At 40.2% G+C, this 18,942-nt stretch overlaps 1 protein-coding gene across 1 annotated transcript in view; it reads right to left on the bottom strand.

Annotated features, from left to right (window-relative positions):
• trpc5a (transient receptor potential cation channel, subfamily C, member 5a) overlaps positions 1-6,862 on the bottom strand; it is an 85,623-nt gene extending 78,761 nt beyond the window's left edge. Inside the window, exon 1 of the mRNA XM_076034188.1 lies at positions 6,514-6,862. The gene's annotated coding sequence lies outside the window, so the exon portion shown is untranslated. The remainder of the gene's footprint in view (positions 1-6,513) is intronic.
• Between the last annotated feature and the right edge of the window lie 12,080 nt (positions 6,863-18,942).

Genomic DNA, 18,942 nt, shown 5'->3' with positions numbered 1-18,942 from the left:
ACACAATGTAAAATCAAAATTTTTTGGCTCTTGGGTTTTTTGATGTTGAGTTAATTACTTGAGCTAATTACTGCGTTAATATAAACAAATAATGGATGGTCAATTTAATTTCCAGTTATGCCAGTATTTCTAAGCAATCAGCTAAAACATACATGAAATTCAAAGGATCCTGATTCACATAGTCGGGTGTTTGAATGTCACCTTTTCAGTTCTTATGCATGTTCATGTAGGTACTGTTTATTAAGAGTGTGACTATTTGTTGTTTTTGTGTACTGGTAATATGGAATGAGGTCATTTTCAATTTCTTGCAGACGCTGCAGCTGCTACAGCGTGCAGAACCGTGCATTATGGGTATTAATATTCTTGCATTTAGTATTTGCTCCTCAAAGTGCTTTCGGGGCTGCCATTTTTACCTTTGCGTGACATACGTCCTAAATGACTGTTGCAATTTCTAGGAGGTGAAATGTTGTGCCAAGCAAAACAAATCAAAAAACATCATTCAAGCAGAAATTGGCAGCATTTCTGTCTGAAGTGCTCCAGACCACTGAAATTCCAACAGTTTAATTTGTAAATGCCAGGAGCATAAAACACAATGTACAGCACAACAGGGACCTCTGTTTTATAGCCCTGGCTTCCTTTTGTAATTAATGTAATGGAAAGGGATTTCTTAAATCCATAAGTAACATTAAGTAACATAAGTTATGCCCTGCTGCATACTACTCGACTGTCTGTAATCTTGAAGGATACAGTGACCTGCCGGAATATAATTCATAGCCATCTTTTTTTCACCCCTCTGCGACCTCAGATTGTCTCATTTTGTGCAGGCTGCCCTTTTCACTTATTTCATTACATCCAATGAACTCTGATAGGATCAATACTTTGGATATCACAGACCATTTTATTGCTAGTTTCAGAGTAGATGGGGGAAGGAAGTTATGCAGACTTTTGAGTCCTCACAAATCAAGATAAGCACAAAAAGGAGAATTACAAACTGACCAAGGAAATGTGCTTCGCATAAGCAGCATGCAAGTTCAAAACCATTCCGATTAAGATAATCTCTCACCAGTTCAAGATAATTATCAGGCAGCACAACAACAACAGTGGGTGTGTGTGTGTGTGTGTGTGTGTGTGTGCGCGCGTGCGTGCGTGTGTGTGGTGAAGGCAGGGGTGGCAACAGGAAGTACAGGAGGGAGAAAGTGTTTTCTATGTGAGGCAGAGATTGATTTGTCTGTTTCCGACCAGTTGCCGTTTTGTGATGTAACTGGAAGATGCCAACAGATTCTAAACTGTTTGCCTTCTCCTTCTAAAAAATATCAGCATCACATAGTTGACACCACTCACCTGGGACTGGGGTTTAACTCCCACTGTGGAGTGCCATAAAATGACAGTTTGGCTCTCGTTGGAGTCAAGCTGGCAAATAAATAAATAAATAAATAAAATATATATAGAGATTTACAAGTTAAAGATGTCTTTCAGCCATCTGTTGTTTCTTAGCAGACTTTTGAAGTTTGGACGTTGTATAAATGCTTCTGCCAACAGTCAAAGTTTAAATTGTAGTTCTTTCCACTTCTTTCCATAATCCAAATGTGATTGTGTCTTTCTTTTTGAAGCCACAAAAAATGTCGAAAACACAGCCCATATCACTGTGCCAAGTAGCCCATGTATAACAACATTTTCTGAAGTGAGTTTGACTACTTAAAATACTTTACCTAATGTTACATAACGTCAGTCATCAATATTCAGGATTATGGGAAACCATTAGTTTATTAACTGCCGGTGCAGAAACTTCCTGAACAGCTGTTCTCTCTGGAACACTGCTGCAGTTGGCTGCGGGGCGCTGGACTGATTTGTGTCTTAATCAACAGGCAGCACAGACAGAGAATGGCAGAATTTCAGACAAAAGAAAGTGCCTCCTGAATTTGGATTTGGTTTTGGAACAGTATTTAGACCACAATAAGACACTTAACGGTAGCTTAAGTTGGCATTATTTTATGTGGCGTTAAGTTGTATCATCAGTTTCTATTGGTAATGCTGTGCTTTATAGCAATTTCAATGTTCGTTTTGGTCCACCTTCCCATGCTATCTTCCAGTTAAATGCCATCACAGCAATAAATTCTGCTTGCTAAAAGATGTGGAAATGATTCTAGTGTTCTTGCTTCCCAGTTTAATTAGCTAATGTTTTTGTACTGCATCAATAACGTTGGTCTAAATCACAGTAGACCAATGGGAATGAGATAAAAAAAAAAATAACTGTCTGCCTTGTAAAAAAAAAAAAAAAAAGGATATATTCCCAATGGGTGAAACTTATCTATACCTCATCTATAGGCTGACAAGCTGTTTCAGCAGGAAGCAAAAGGTGATGCACCACCATCCCTGTTAGAAAGGGCCGTAGAACAAGGTGAGTCAAAACAACACTTGGCTGTAGGTGTTGGCACCAACCTGAGAGGTATCAGTGCTTTTTGTGACATCACAAAGGGATGATTTTGTTAACTGTAGAGCAAGTAAATTTGCACTATAGAGGATATTTAACAAACAAGCACCACAAGTTTATCTGTTCCCAAAAAATTTGTTCCATTACTGTCTGGTAAAAGGTGAACCAACCTGGGCCTTATTAATAGAAAATGTTCATCACTGACAAGATGCTGGTGCCTCAAGAGTCAAAGACGAAAGGTCAAAAAAGTAAGAAGCAAAGAAGAAAAGGAAGCAAGGGAGGTGTAAGCAAGAGAGGCAAAAGGTAAGAGAAAGGCAAAGAAGGAATAAAGACAGAGGACAGGCGTGAGAGACACGGAGGTTAAGGAGAGAGAAAGAGGAAAGACGATGAGGGGAGAAGCACAGAAGAATGAAAGAGAGAGAAAGGCAGAGATTAGCAGCAAAGAGAAAGAGGTGTGCAAAATAGGCAGGATCAAAGGGTGAGACGAAACATGAAAGAAGGGGTAAGGGCAGTTTAATCAGAACAGAAAAAAATCAAGCAAGAAGCTGACTGAGAAAGATGAGACAGAATGGAGTGGTGCTAAAAGTGTAGAGAGGGGAGCAGAAGAGAAGTTAATGGAGGGAGAGCAAAAATAAGAAAAAAAAGAAGGTTTTGTCAAAGATAACAAAACTGAAATTATACAGTAGAAGAGAAGAGAGAAGGCACTGAAATTTGAATAAAGCAGACACATCCAAAAAAAGAACTGGTGGAGGGATGTAATGAGACAGGAGAGGGAACAGTGTGGAAAAAAAAGATCATCAATGAGTGATGAGGGAGGAAAAACAGAAAAGATGGAGGCAAATGAAGAGCGGAGCGTCCATGGTGGAATGAAGGGCGCTGACTGCGTTTCACTCTGCTGCACAAAGCAATCACAAGCCACGCAGCTCTCTCGCCATCCATCTATGTGGAAAACATGAGTGGAGGAGGAAGAAAGAGGGAGAGGCATGGAGAATTGTTGGGAAGAGAGAGATAGAGAAAGAGAGAGAGAGAGGCTTGTGGTAGTTTAAAGTGCAGTGCTCGCCCACACAGGTCAGAGCCCAGCAAAATCGCAACCCAAAAAAAGACAACAAGGACTTGAAAGTTTCTCTGCATCCTCCTCACAAGCTGAATCTGCAGCAGCTCCCGACCAGATAATAATGATCCTTGGAAAATTGGAGCGAGTGCAAATGAATGATTCATTGTTTCTACAAATGAATCCCACTTTAATGTCTGACTCTTTTTTTTTTTTTGAAGACAGCTGTTTTAAAATGTTGTTGTTTCCCTCTGACACCGAAGTGATCAATTAGTTGACAGCAAAGAGTTACGTGACTTCCTTTGCACTTGACTATTTGTTCCCGAGGCACAGAAGACGTTCCAGCCATGCTTTTGCAGAGAAAACGTGTGCTGAAGAGGTGACTGCATGATAAAACAGAGACGACATGAACAACATGACAACAACTAAAAATGGACAACAAAGAAGAAGATGATTCTGCAGGATGTGGAGCATGTAACCATCAGATGATATGGCCACTGATCCTGGGCTCCAGGTGCTTCTGATTCACCTCCCCCTGCATCAGAGAGTCAGTGAAGCTGTGGCCATCTGCTGACAACGATCCAAGTGAGCGGTGATGAAAAGAGCCCGACGAGTCCGGAGGCGCGTCTCTCTCTCTCTCTCTCTCTCCCTGTCTCTCTCTCTCTCTCTCTCTCTCTCTCTCTCTCCCTGTCTCTCTCTCTCTCTCTCTCTCTCTCTCACTCTCTCACTCTCTCTCTCACTCTCTCTCTCTTTTTCTCTCTCTCTCACTCGCTCTCTCTCCCTGTCTCTCTCTCTCTCTCGCTCTCTCTCTCTCTCTCTCAACTCCTCCAACGCTGTCCTGACATTTTCCATTCTGAGATGCAAACTGATTCTGAAGCCCCTTCAAACGGTTCGCTTTGAAGGAGACACTCACATCTGACACTTGGAGCAAGAGCTCAAGCAGGCCCCAGCTTTGTTACTCCAATCCCAACATCCTTCCCCTGCATTCCACAGCTAAGCTGTTCAATCCCTGCTTTTGACCAAGTCAAGCGTTTCACTTGTTGTGAAATTATAAAGGAATATTGTTATGTTCCGCTTTATCAGTTTTCTGCCTATGCCACAACTCAATGGATCAAATCAATAAAGCTTTTTTTTTTTAAAGACTGTAAGTCTCACTTGTCATAAATTCATGCATGAAAGAGCTAATACAATTCCCTTTTGGTTCAGTATGGCTACAGAATGGCCCAGAGTGTATACACAGGACACATTTACCGTAAAAGTGTTGCTAAGCAACCATCACCAAAAATATCAGCAGGCATATTAGAAAAACAACATCTGACACTCATGGAAAAACCATGACACAACACTTTTGGTAGACAAGTTTTCAATCAGACAAAGCCAACAGTGTTCAGGAACAATGACTCACTCATCACTCTCGTTCATTGCTGAGTCAAGCATGGCTTTTATCTATTAACCTGATGGAGATTTAAACAAACTTGGGAACACTGTTCCACCAGCCAGCTTACAACCTGCGCGGTGAGAAGTAAGTTCACACCCTCGTTATTAGTGGAGGCTTTAATACACATTCTCAACACAATGTCCCAAAAGCTGTACAGAGTAGCGTGTGTGAGAGTGTGTGTACTGCGGCGGCAGCGACTTCATGTTTCTGATATTTAAAAAGCGAGGCTGCGTCGCCCCCCACGGTGATCAAGGAGGGGGGGGGGGGGGCACTTCAGCCGAGTTTGGAACTCAGAGGGGGGGGGGGGGGGGAACCTCTGGGCCTGAACACACGCATACACAAAACCAAAAACGGCTTCCGTCACACTCACGCGCGCGCACAAACTCTACGGCTTTGCGTACAGCACTTCCACATCTTCCTCTCTTTGCACCCCGAGCTGTGTGTTTACAGGGAGACACGCAAAGCACGCGCACAAACTGCACCAACTCCATCTCAAGCTCGCACAGAACGCAGAAGCCCAAAGGAGACTCGCACAAACTCTGCAGTCCGCCTCTCTCTCTCTCTCTCTCTCTCTCTCTCTCTCTCTCTCTCTCTCTCAGACACACACATGCACACACACGTACAAGCTTGCACGCGCTTTCTCTGCATGCACCCCCCCGACTACCACCCTCACCCCCCACCTCTCTCTCCTAGCAGCATTAGTCAATAGAGTCAGGATACATAAACGACCCCCAGTCACCCAAAGCATCTCCCAGCCAAAAGCTCTCTCGCGCGCTTGCACACACACACACACACACACACACACACACACACACACACACACACACACACTAAACGTCTATTTCGCTCTTCCTATGCCTGCACCACAGCGCAAACTGCAGCAGCTACAAAATCTCTCTCTCTCTCTCTCACACACACACACACACACACACACACACACACACACACACACACACACACACACACACACACACACACAGGCTGTATTTCTCTTTCTCTGGGAAAAAAAAAATGAAATAACATAATGGACCACGGACACTGACAAACATGTAGGTGTTTAAACAGAATTGTCACGCACACGCAGCACAACAGCGTTTTCAAAAGCGCTCTACTAAAACCAAGGCGGGCGCCACAGCCAAGGTGCACGATTACACTGAGGACACGCGCGACTGGTGGTCTCATCGTAACATCGAGAAGTGAGACGCAAATTCAAGCGGGGCACACAATAAAGCGCAGACTTCAATCTAAAAGCCAGGTGTGGGGGGGGTCATACACAGTGTAATTGTGAGCGTCAGGCATCAGGCTTCATTCGCCTGCTTCCTCACCGCAAAACACACCTCTCGTCTCGCCCTGGTGATGTTAAGGCCGACATGGATTGATTCTTCTTCTTTCTTTCTTTCTTTTTTTGATTTTGTGTTGGGTTTTTTTTTTTTTTTGTTTTTTTGCGCTCAACTAACTAGTTGCACCCTTGTGCCTTGCTCGTCACACGGTCGCACTAATCAATTATGGACGCACACAGGTGTTAATTCGCTCTATTTAACCCGGATTTCAGAAGGCGGGCTGACAGGAAACCGGCTGTGTGGCGTTTCTTACCTTTTGCCGGAGACTTTCTTCTCCGTTGGCATCAGAAAAGGCGAAATATTCGTCGTTTTCTCCTAAATTAGTCCCCCTCTCCCCGCGTGGGTCTCACGCACCTCACGTGCGACGCTTCTCTCTCTATCTCTCTCCCCCTCTCTCTCTCTCTCTGCGTCTCCCTCGCTCTTTGCGCGTTTCTCTCTCTGTCTCCTCTTCTTTTTTTTCTCGCGGGATTTCCTCCTCCGCCTCCTCTTGTCTTCTGCTCCTTCCTCAGCCCCTTTCTCCCTCTCTCCTCGCGCTCCTTTGGATCAGTTATTTGCGCCACGCGGACGAAGACGTAGCTGTCCGTGGTGCTGACATCGCTCCATGGCGCTGTTCATTCTAATGGCAGCAGCAGCAGCAGCAGAGGTGGTGGATGGTTGGTTCCGCTTCAGTCCTGAAGCCACAGGTGATGGAAATCCAGAGCTGACTGCGCTCTCTGCGGTTCACCTCATCGTCGCTCCCTGCAGAGGTTCCAGTCGGTCACTGCAGCCTGCCCTGTGTGAAATTAAAAGCAAACTATTTTTATTTATTTATTTATTTATTTATTCATTCATTTATCTGGCTGATCTCAAGCAAATACAAGCCCACAGGCCTTGTGATTACAATTAATAATTATATTTTTCATTTAAAAATATGCAATTTTTTTCATGAAAATTTTATCTTGGGCAGGTGAAACAAACCACATAATTTACTTGAGAGAGAGAGAGAGAGAGAGAGAGAGAGAGAGAGAGAGAGAGAGAGAGAGAGAGAGAGAGAGAGAAGGCAGAAGGCAACAAAAGCGACAGTTTTGATTTGATACAGTGCAAAAAACACCTTTTACCAAGTCCTGGCATCCAACTAAGAAATACATAGAGTGACTGATTGACTGGAGGTAGTAAAGGAAGTAAAGAACTATCTCATCTTTGTATTGTTATCGTGAATATCCATCGATTCATTTTCTAACACCACCGCTCTGCTTTATATGTACGTATAAATGTGTGTGTGTGCGTGTGTATACACTCACACACACACACACACACACACACATATAAGCTCTATGATATCGAGAATGTTAACATTCATATGGGCATCTTTTTGATGAGGAACTACAATGTTCAACGTCTGCTTATTTCAGAGTAGATTCACTTCAAGGAGAAAAGGAAACTTTTTACACACTTCCCAAAATGAAAGACAATCATTCATAACTAACCAACATCATGTCATCAAAGTTCAGTGTAGCAATGTTGTGAACAGAAGGCAGTTAACTGAAAGGATCAAAGCAGCAACTCCACAGACACCAGCTGGCTTCCAGTTTCCAAGAGCCAAACATGCTAAATAAGGAGATGAATTCAGATTTTTAGGTCTGCTCTGAACACTTGGATTTTGTGCACAAGCAGAAAAAGAAGCCCTCGGTTTTGCCAAAAGAAAGAAATATCTCTAAACAGCTACAGTACTTTGAAGTACAATCACTTACAGTCTAGTGGTGCGGAACACTTTTTTTGATTAGATATTCCCATCTCTCTCACCATATGTACAGAAGGATGAGTGCGTTCGAAAGGCTGGCTTGACAGACATGTTACTCAATTCACCTGTTTGAGTTTTTGTCCCTATATTTGTGTAGTAGGCAAGTGTGAAAATAGAATCAAACTGACTGCTCCAGTTGATGTGGGTTGGAGCATTCTGCTACCTTTATGGAATCATAATCTGTTAAACAGAAACAAATAAATAAAATATTATACGCAATACTAATACTTGTTTGTGTGCCTTTCTCCAGCTGTAGTTTTGCTAATGGAAGCAGCGGCTGCATGTCAGTGAGTTCAGCGTTTTGTTTCAAACCAAAACATCAGAATACCTATTCACCATCTCTCATAGGAGTTCTGTTAAAAGAGTTGGACAATAATACCACCCACGACTGTGCAAGTCTAATGAGCCAAAATACGTCATTGTGCAATGAACAAACTACATCTAATCTGTCTGGTGCTAAATGTTCCGATCAGACTAAACAGTGTGTGTGTGTGTGTGTGTGTGTGTGTGTTATTGTGAGGGAGCGAGGGAGGAAAAGAGAGTGAGAGAGGAGACACACACAGAGAGAGGGAGAGAGAGGGAGAGAGAGAGAGAGCGAAAGAGAGTGTGTGTTCGTTAATGTAGGAACACGAATAATCCATCATAACTAAGACACCTGCTGCCTGTGCCTGTGGTCTGGACAGTGTATGGGTTTGTTCTGCCCAGCCTGTGGGAGCCCTGCCCACGGGACACTTAATTCAATTACAGGATCATCATGATGAGATGAATGGAAGAGGCAGAAAAGGTGGGATAAGGTGAGAGTGGTAAAGGCAGCAGAAAAGGAATAAGGGAAGAAACAATGCAAAGAAGGGAGCAATGGGATAGAAAGTATACAAGACAGATAGAAGAGTAAGACTCGGGGGGGATAGAAAATTAGAATTGAATAGAAATGGAAAGTTGTGTAAAATGTATCCACACAAGTGCTTCACTTTAATGAACATTTTACATCTTTATTAATTAATATTTAAATGTTAGCAAGAAATATTTGCAAAAGTATGTTTTGCTTTTAAAATGTGCAGCCATAGGACAGACATAAAGAACTGCAAATTATTAGAATCATTTGTTTAGTTTTTTTAATAAGAAATAAATGACAAAACTAAATTCTTGTGCTTGCCCTCGATGTGTGGGAAAGCGCTTTACTGAAACCCCAGTTTTGACCTTGACAGAAGAGTGCGCAGAAGGTCGAGTATGTGGCGGGTGACTGTAAAAGAAAGAATTTAAGGCTGAAGATTCTATGCAATATATAACAAATGTAACGGAGAGCTCCAAAAAACAATTTCAATTACTGTCCTTCATTGTTTAAGAAAATCTTCTTAAAATCACTGTAAATAATTAATTATCAATAATTTTAGAGTTGTTTTTGCATATCTCGTCATGTCATGAACTGGCTGAGCTGATCTTTTACCGCCCTCTGCTGGGTTATCTTTGCTCTACATCATAGAAGAAAGATTTTTAATAAAAGAAAAATAATTAGGATAATAACTGTTGGCCTTTAAAAAAGAATGATTAGATATATGATTGTTGTATGATTGCAGGTTATTTTATGTTCCCTAGTGTTAATGTATCGTCCAAGATGTTGTCTGTGTGGTGTGAATCCAAGTCACAGACCACCACCCGGCCACTTTGGCTCCTCCATTCCCATTTATGGAAACTGGCAAGATGGAATGTCACCTCTGTGGTGGCGGAAGAGCAGGAGGAAGTTGCGCAGTACAGCATCACCTCCACACATCCGCTTCGTCTTTGGAACCCAAGTCCTTGAGAGTGGTTGAACTCTTTTCTACGCTAGAGTTTTGACGAGAGGGTGTGTGTGGGCCTTCTGATAGGCTCTCAACTCTCTACTTGTATGTCACCGCTCTAATGAGTGAGTCGGGTTAGATTTGTGGCTGTCTCACTTGCATAGAAACACCAAACAGCATTGCAGAGTACCCACCCTTGGGACAGCCTGGAGACTACATATTGCTGGGGGACTTGAACAGCCCCGTGGGCATTGACCCTATGACCTGGAGGGGCATGACTGGGAGGTATGGCCTGCCTGACATTCACACGAGGCAATATGGGAAAAGTGTCTTGCACAAGCACAACATGACGTAGAGACTGTGATAGGATTCAAACTGCCAACCCTTCAGTTATTGGACAACCCGCTCAACCTCCTGAGGTACTCCCCCTGTCCCTCCTACACACACACACACACACAAATGCTTTGGAAGACACAAAAATACACGTCATTTGCATACAAATAAACAGAAAATGAATGGCATCACCAGGATGAAGCCTATATGTCAACCAGGAGCTGGAGGCTGGATGATTGAACACATTCATTTTTGTTCATACAGTAGAGGAAACAGGTACGATAATCTGGTCAAGCAGTGTGCTATTATGATTTAGGTATGTTCTCCTTTCTGCCAACACTTTTATACTTTAAACTTTCCTGCAAATTAAGATTTTTTTTTTAACTACATGTTCTCTCTTTTTTCTCTTTTTCTCTTTTTCAGACTTTTTTCAGGGATATGAAATGTGCATGTTGGATGAATTGTTTTCTTTGTATATAGAGTTATTGTGTAATATTCACTTGATCAGACCATCATGTTTTTTATGTTTGTACGGTTCTCTTTAGAGTGAATTCGATGTTATTACAACTTAATGTTTTCACTTCATTATTTTTTTACTCTTAAAAGAGCAAACTCAGTTGCTAAAAATAACAAATAATTTTAATGCTGTGTGGTCTGGGTATTGTGGTTGTTTGGCACCATCTTCTGGAGACTAACAAATAAAGGCTTTTGAGGGAAATGTTTTAGTTTAATTAATATTTATTTATATAATTTTATTTCCTGCCTGCCTCAAATCTATGACAAGACTGACATTTTAACTTCAATTTAATCCAAGCAAAAATATAACATTACTTTCATTTGGTTGTCTTTCATCCTTCTATTTCAGATATGTCTGGGAACCTGTCTTCCATACTAAGTGACAACCTTAATCAGATCCAATCAAGTGATTTTCAATGCTTTATGGTCATGCCAGCCTCCGTCATCTACATAGCATTCTTTTCGTCAAACTTACTTATCCTGCTCCCACTGTGCATTTTCGTCATTTACCTGGGAGTGCGGCGTTGGCGGCAGCAACGCTCATCGGCGATGATGATCAGTCCCTTAGACTGCATGGCCTACCACGTGGTGATCATGGAGCTGTTCGGGCTCCTTGGGGGAGTCATTTGTTCGTTTGGTATATACAAAAAAAACATGGACTCAGTATTTGTAGGTTGGGGCATGTGGAGCTTATCTTGGTACGGAGAGACATTCTTCAACGTCCTGACCTGTTTGGAACACTACCTGGCTGTCGTTCACCCAATCACCTATTTGAGACTGAAAAGAGGAGAAGGGCAGAAAATCCGAAATGTCACCTTTTGTTGTGTTTGGCTGTTCTGTCTTGGAATGGCATGTTTTGTACTCTATCCAATGCTCTTCTTGATTTTTGATGTATTTGTCTTGATTTCCTCCGTTATCATGATATCTTTCTGTAGTGTAAGTGTTCTTTTTTACCTAATTCGTCCTAGACCTGGGGAACAAGGAGTAAAAAAAGACAGAGTTGATCAGTCAAAACGTAGGGCTTTTTTCACCATCACAGTCATACTGGCGGTTCTAGTGATGAAATGCATCGTGAATCTGGTTTGGACCGCCAGTGTTCTGCACGGTGGACAGCGTGCCTGTGCTAGACTGGCCGCTGAATCTTGGTGTAATGTCCCCGGTAGTCTTGTGTTACCTTTGCTGTTTATTTACAGGGGGGGAGTGTTCACGTGTCGGAAAACTGAGAAAAACAAAAATAATGAAATTGCAATGAAGTTGCCTGAAGATTGTATCAATCAAAAGTGATAAAAGCAAAGTAAAAAAGCAAAAGCAAAGTCTCTCTCTCTGTCCATATATATGTAGATTAAAGGTAGACAAGTTAATTTATGTCTGCAAAAGTTCTCCTTCCTATTGTCATTATTATTTGTACTTGTATTTTTTTTTTTATATATAGGTACAAAGACATTTTTTTTCCTGTTTTGAGTTAATTCATTTGATGGAAACATAAATGAGTAAAATGCTTTAGATCATAAACTTGGTGTCATTGGTGTTATTGCAGCTGGTTCGATGTATCTGAAGAAAAGAGATACATACATTCATATGCTTTGTGAGTTCAATAATAATTTCTCAAAGACCAGATGTGTAGGAATTAGTTACATCTAATGGGAAGACATCATATGGCAAATAATGTTCATGTTTCCAAATTTCTGTTTTTTGATGACAATAAAACAAGACTTCTCAAAGTTTTCTTGTATCATTCATAATGTAAACATGAATTCTCATCTATATGTATTGCTTGTTTAGTAAATAAATATACAATAGTTAAGGAAAAGGTAGTGGGAGATCAGAGTGCTTGTCAATCCAATAAAGGCACCGCCACATTCAGGCCTATTCGTGACCTGATGTGTGTAGAGAACAAACTAACGGCGTTCAGAAAACCACTGTCTGGTTAATATAAAGAGACACATGCACATAACTAAACATCCTCTCCAGATAGATGTGTAAGATCCTCCTTAACTTGGCTCTAGTTGGAGGCGGTTGTCTGATTGGTCTGGTTTGTTGAGAACATTCCACAACAATCAGAAGTATAGATTTGGGCCAGGATCTCAGGGAGGTCGCCAATATGTTGGCATCCCAACAGAGAAACCAAAAACCAAGAAAAGTGCCTAACTTAATATATTTGCTATGTCTGTAACTTGGTAATGATGTGAGTTCAAAAATTGAACTCTCATCAGAGGGCACAGAAAGCCATTCTAGAATGGAGGAATGGCTGTGCAAATGGTGTGGGTATTCAAAAGAAGATATGCAGACAGAACACGTTTGACTATGCAAAGTTTAGGCTGGTCAAAGGTTTAATGGGCTGCAATAAACATTTGCTGTAATATTATCAAACACCTTATTTTTCTTAACAATTAAATTGGTTTGAGGTTAATTCAGATTCATTGGCATTCATCTGCATACAAAATTGTATTGTTTTTGGATATGAGGCTTGCTGACTTTTATTGCCTTTCAATACATTCATTTTATATTGGTTTTAGTTTGCTGGTTTTAAGTAACAGATAGGTAGAATTGGACTGGGGAAAATCCTGAATCCACATTGAGAAACACAACATCTGTGATAATATTGTGCTATAAGTAAAATGTAAAAAAAAAAAAAAAGAAAGAATTATTAAATATTATACATTTAAAAACCATATGTTCTTCCCTTGCTTTTTATTTATTCATTAAAATCACAAAAAGGAGGTGTGCCCAGTATCAGACATCATGAAGGAGCACATGAATACAATGCAAATTACAGTTCTGAGATGGCGCACATGACGAACACAACTTTTAGATGAGAGTGTGTGAAAAATACAAAGGTTAAATCGGCAGGAGATCACAGGAAAGACTAGTAGGCTGAGTCTTTGTTTTTTACATTCTTTTTTGTTTTACTATATTTTGTGTGATTGTAAGTAATTTATATGAAATGTTAAAATTGTTTTGTTTTGTTTAGGAATATTGCTCCCTTCAACCCTGAGTGCAGGAGGAAGAGGGTATTGGAAATGGATGAATGGATGATGGATGGATGGGTGGATGGATGGATAGATGTAATATTTCTATATGCAGATACTCAGATTCATATTGACTGTTGGCAGTAGTTCTTGTTTCAGTACTGAAGCATTACAGGATAGATGTACTTGGTATATTTATTTATTTTTAACTAACTTTTATTAAAATTAAGTTTTTTTTTGGTCCTTGTGTCTTCATGATACCTTTAAATGTAAACATTTTACAGTGACCAAAAAAAGTTTGGGCGGAAGCTAAAAGCTTATTTATGTATAAATTGAATTAATACCAATAAAACAAGGTAATAACTAAAAAAAGAAAGAAAAAAGTAAACATAACCAAAATAAATATACTTATATGATATATTATGTATTTTATTATATAATTATCATAGCGACTATAATTTAGACACAGGTAACAGGTAATTTTATTTCATATACAGATTTTGACTTTTGAAGAGAAAATTAATCATGTAGATGTACTGCGTTTATATTTAACTTTTTATTCTGTTTGCACCAGACTTGTACTGGTGTTAGTCATGCAGAAGTTACTGTTGTAACTAACCGGCAAAACTCTTGAAGCAATAAATGAAAAGCTACATGAATCAATCCCATTCTTTCTGTCAAATACATTTTTAACTTGTTGTAGCTTTTAAGCACAGTGGATCATGCCAATGTCCAGATCTTCACATGACAATTTCTTTCAGATGACTGTAAACCTAGATACTGAACTGATCTGTATGTTTTGTTCTCATTAACTAAAGCCCACCAAAATGTATTCTCCAGATAGTGGACACCATGTGCTTCAAGTGTAGATAACATGTTATTTTCTTCCTCAGATGTCAGTGAACCACACTCAAGACTCCATTCATCAACACAACCTTTCCTCCAAACTCTCTTATGATATGTCCTGTATGATGACCAGAACTGGCTCCGTCGTCTACACACTCTTCTTCATCACAAACAGCCTCCTCCTGCTCCCTTCCTGCATCCTCATCTTCAATCTGAGTCTCCAGCAATGGTGGCGACGGCGCACCACCTCACCTGCATCAGCAGTGCAAAGTTCAAGGGACGTTTTTAATAGCTACTATGCTTTGATTGAACTGTTGACCATCATAGCACAGATCACGTGTTGCTGTGGTATCCACACTAATGATGTAGTTTTACAGTTGGGATATTATCTTTGGTGCTTTGCCTGGTTTGCAGAAATATCTTTCCATGTTCTGGCGTGTCTGGAGCGCTACATGGCTGTTGTTCACCCAGTCACCTTCATGAGACTGAAAGGAAAGAGAGGCTTCAGGATCAGAAATATTATCATGAGCTGCGTTTGGCTGCTTTGTGTTGGAGGAACGGCTTTGGTCTCCCTGGAAGATGCTTTTTCAAATATTACTTTGTCATTCGTTCTTATCATCTTCATTGTTCTCACCTTCTTTAGTGTTTCTGTCCTCTGCACTCTTATTCGTCCTGGGCCAGGGCAACAGGGAGGGAAGAGGGAGAAGGTTGACCTATCAAAGCAAATGGCTTTCTATACCATCATAGCCATACTGGGATCAGAATCACTAAAAATATTAAGCAACCTCCTCTGGAGTATTTTCATTTCATCGTCTGATCAGGCAAGGTGTCTAGTTATAATGATGGGACTTTGGTTGACTATCCCCTCTGCTCAGGTGTTACCTTTTCTCATTCTGCAAAAAGCAGAAACAATTACATGTTGTAAGCACAGCGCTAAGTAACATATGTTTACATGTTTTAAGATTATTGAAGGAAATGTAGTGCACTTTTGGGATACAAACTGTAGTTCTTAAATATACTTCATGGACGGCAAAGAACTGCTGACTTGTCCACGGTGTAACCTGCCTCCCCCATGACACCTAGGAGCTCCACGACCCTGAATGCAGGAGTAAGCGGGTATAAAAGACTAATGGAAACATACTTTACATTTCTGAACAAATTAAATGATTTGAAAATGCATCATTCTTATTGTTTTCAAGAAATAAAATAATCAATTTCATTGTCGTTTTCTTGCATCAATGCTGAAGGAAAAGTTTGAGTTATTGCTACTGAACAATACAACACGGATGCACTTGGTTTAGTTAGTTTTTTTTTCCGTTTTTTTTTTTTTTAAATTTCGGTCTCTGTGTGCACGAGATCCATTCAAATGTTAACATTATACATTGACCAAAACTGTAATTATGTATAAATTGAATTGATCCAATCAGGCATGGGAATAACAGAAACAGTAAACAAAAGCAAAATAAATGTCAAAGAGCAAATTAACATAATATACTTCAATAATATATCATGTATGTTTTATATATAATTATTATTATCTAGTGTAATTTACATACAGGTAACAGGTCTATGCAGGTAGCTACTATTGTCTGTATATCATTAATCAGGTTTATATTCATCCAAAATAATCTGCTTGTACTTGTAGCATAATTTCAGTATTTAATTAACCCCCACAGACTGAGATACACACTCCTCGGAATTGTGTTTAGATTAAGTTGTTTAAAATTCAGCTCTTCTCCCAGGTCTTACCTCATCTCCCTTACCTTTAACATGCTCTGTGTATTGCCTGGTAGTAATTTGTTCCTTGCTTTGTTTATTTGGCCAGTTTTGAACTCCATGAAATCAAAAGTAGTCAGTATTGACAAATTTGATGGTAAAAACTCATCTTTAAACTCATCACTCGTCACACTTGTCTCTACTTTTATGCTTATGATTGAGCTTATTTAAGGCAGCTTTCATTTTTGAATAAATGTCAATCAAATAATTGTGTTCTATATTTTTCTCTTATTCTTAGTTTTACCCATTTTTTTTTTAAAAGCACTTTACATTTTTGTTTTCATTTGCAAAGTATGTTCTTGATTGATGTCCCTCATCTTTTCTAATTTCTAAATTATGTAAAGCATGATGAATTACCCTGTTTACGAATGTGTGCTATGAAAATAAAAGCCCTGTCTTGTCTTTTCCATCAGGACGAAGCTGAACTCTGCCAAATGAATATTTGTGGTAAAACAGCAGTCAATAAATAATATTCATTCTTTGTTTTCTAAATGTGCATCACGTACGTGTTTGTATATATGAGAGAGAGAGAGAGAGAGAGAGAGTGTTGTGTGTGAGAGAGAGAGAGAAGGAGAGAGTGAGAGAGAGAGAGAGAGAGAGAGAGAGAGAGAGAGAGAGAGAGAGGAGGAAATAAAAGGCGGCATGGAGCTTATATAGAGCTGTGCATTTTCCAGAACTGAAGGTGCTGCAGCATATGGGAGGTTTGGATTGAAGGAAACTGAAATCAAAGGTTTGAGCGCAAACCTTCTTTCAAACTGCAGTAAGATGAGGAAACAATCAGAAAGAATCAAGAAAAGAAAAAAAACATTTTGTGAAGGTGTTTCCACTTATGCTGTTGCCGTCTCTGTGGTCAGACCTGAAATACTATGACATTAGAACTGCAGATGTTTGTCAAAGGTTGGATGCTCTGATAATTAGATCATGTCTGTTTGCTCTTTCAGATGTTCGTGGACTTTCGCTTCTCCAGTGATTACGCGTCTCCTAATAGCACAATTCCATCCATCATCTCCAGTCACTTTGCGCTGGATTGCTTTTTGGGCAGGACAAGCTCTATGAACTACTGCATGTTTTTCACCACAAGCAGTGTCCTCCTCCTCCCCATCTACGCCTGTGTCCTCTACCGGGGTCTCCAAAGGTGGTGGCAGAAGCGTTCTTCCTCCACAGTGAAGACAAGTCCTTCAGACAACTTTGCCTACCATGTCTCCCTCATGGGTGTGTTAAGTCTCACAGGGTACCTTGCTATCTGCTGTGGTATCATTCAGGATCAGGTCGACTTAATAGATATCAGTTTAAAAGTGTGTTCGTTTTCTTGGTACGGAGAGACTTGCTTTCACCTCCTAACTAGTCTGGAGCACTACATGGCCGTCATCCATCCCATAACCTACCTAAGGCTGAGGAACGAGAAAGGGGACACAGTTGGAGGCATTAGCATTGGCTGTGTTTGGTTGCTCTGTGGTGGAAAACTAATTTTCTTTGCATCACCACACAAGGCGATGACTGTGGACCTTCTACTAGTCATAATGAGTTTCACAATAGTCTTCTTTTGCAGCTTTACTGTTCTCTGTACTTTGATCCGTCCTGGGCCTGGGGACGGGAGGAGACCGCGTATAGATAAATCAAAGCTGAGAGCTTTTTATACCATCGCGACCATACTGGCAACACTAATTCTCAGATTGCTTTGGAATACTTGCGCTGCCTATACTTGGGCCGTCCACAGAGAAAAGATTGACTGTGCGCTGGTTCTGTCTGGATGCTGGGTTAATCTTCCAAGCAGTTTTGTGTTGCCTTTGCTTTTCCTGCATAGATTGAGAGCATAAGCTGAAATAATATCATTCCACACCATAAAAAAAAAAATTGACTAGAATTCTATGGTGATTATATGTGTACTTTTGCTGCATATTGTCCCTCTCTAGTATATCAATCTTTATCTGTAAATGTATTTTTCATTTCATGTTTCCTTTGTGGTGTCTGATTGGTCTCCTATTTCAAGTTATATGCTTTATTTTTGTTTGGTATATGGTTTAATAGTGAAGGGTTTGTAAAAAACCGACCTACATATACCAGAACACTGAAAGAGCTGTCCACATTAGCTATGAGGCCTCCCTCAGGTGGACCGGTGCCCGATCAATGCAAGACTTTGTTTTGAATAAACTTGCCCCTATCAAGTCTGTGTCAGTGAGGATTCTTTCATCAACTACACATCAACTGCCTGACAAACCACCACACCTTCTTTTCTTCTTCATCTGTCTTTCTTTGGCATTCCATTCTTGAAAAGGCAGTTTTCCTGAAAAAGGAAAATTGTGACGTATATGGACAATTTATGAAAAACAAAGACATGAGAATATTTTTCTGTGTCTCTGGTCTATTTCACTGTCAAAAAGAGTTGTGTTTGTAACAGCTACAACTGGCTAGGAGTGGCTGACCTTCAAGTTAGTGTTGAATATGAGTGTATTTGTAAATGTCAGACATATCAATGTCAAAGAAGTTCTGGTCCTTTTAGGACACATACTCAATAAAAAAACGACACAATTTTGATGCGCTGTTCTCATATATTTTTTTTTTATTTGGTAATTACTCCCCTATCCCTGGTAAGTCTAATATGGGATATAAACTGCAGCCTCACCTCTTGCTTCTAAACATACTGCACTTTGAATAACCAAATCTATTTTCTCTTGAAACAAACTGAT

The sequence above is a fragment of the Nelusetta ayraudi genome, unplaced genomic scaffold (genome assembly GCF_046127955.1).
Source record: "Nelusetta ayraudi isolate G7.1 ecotype Tasmania unplaced genomic scaffold, CSIRO-AGI_Nayr_v1 ptg000042l, whole genome shotgun sequence".
NCBI lineage: Eukaryota > Metazoa > Chordata > Actinopteri > Tetraodontiformes > Monacanthidae > Nelusetta > Nelusetta ayraudi.
The sequence above is the reverse complement of the archived record's forward strand: the minus strand, read 5'-3'. Positions and strand labels throughout refer to the sequence as shown.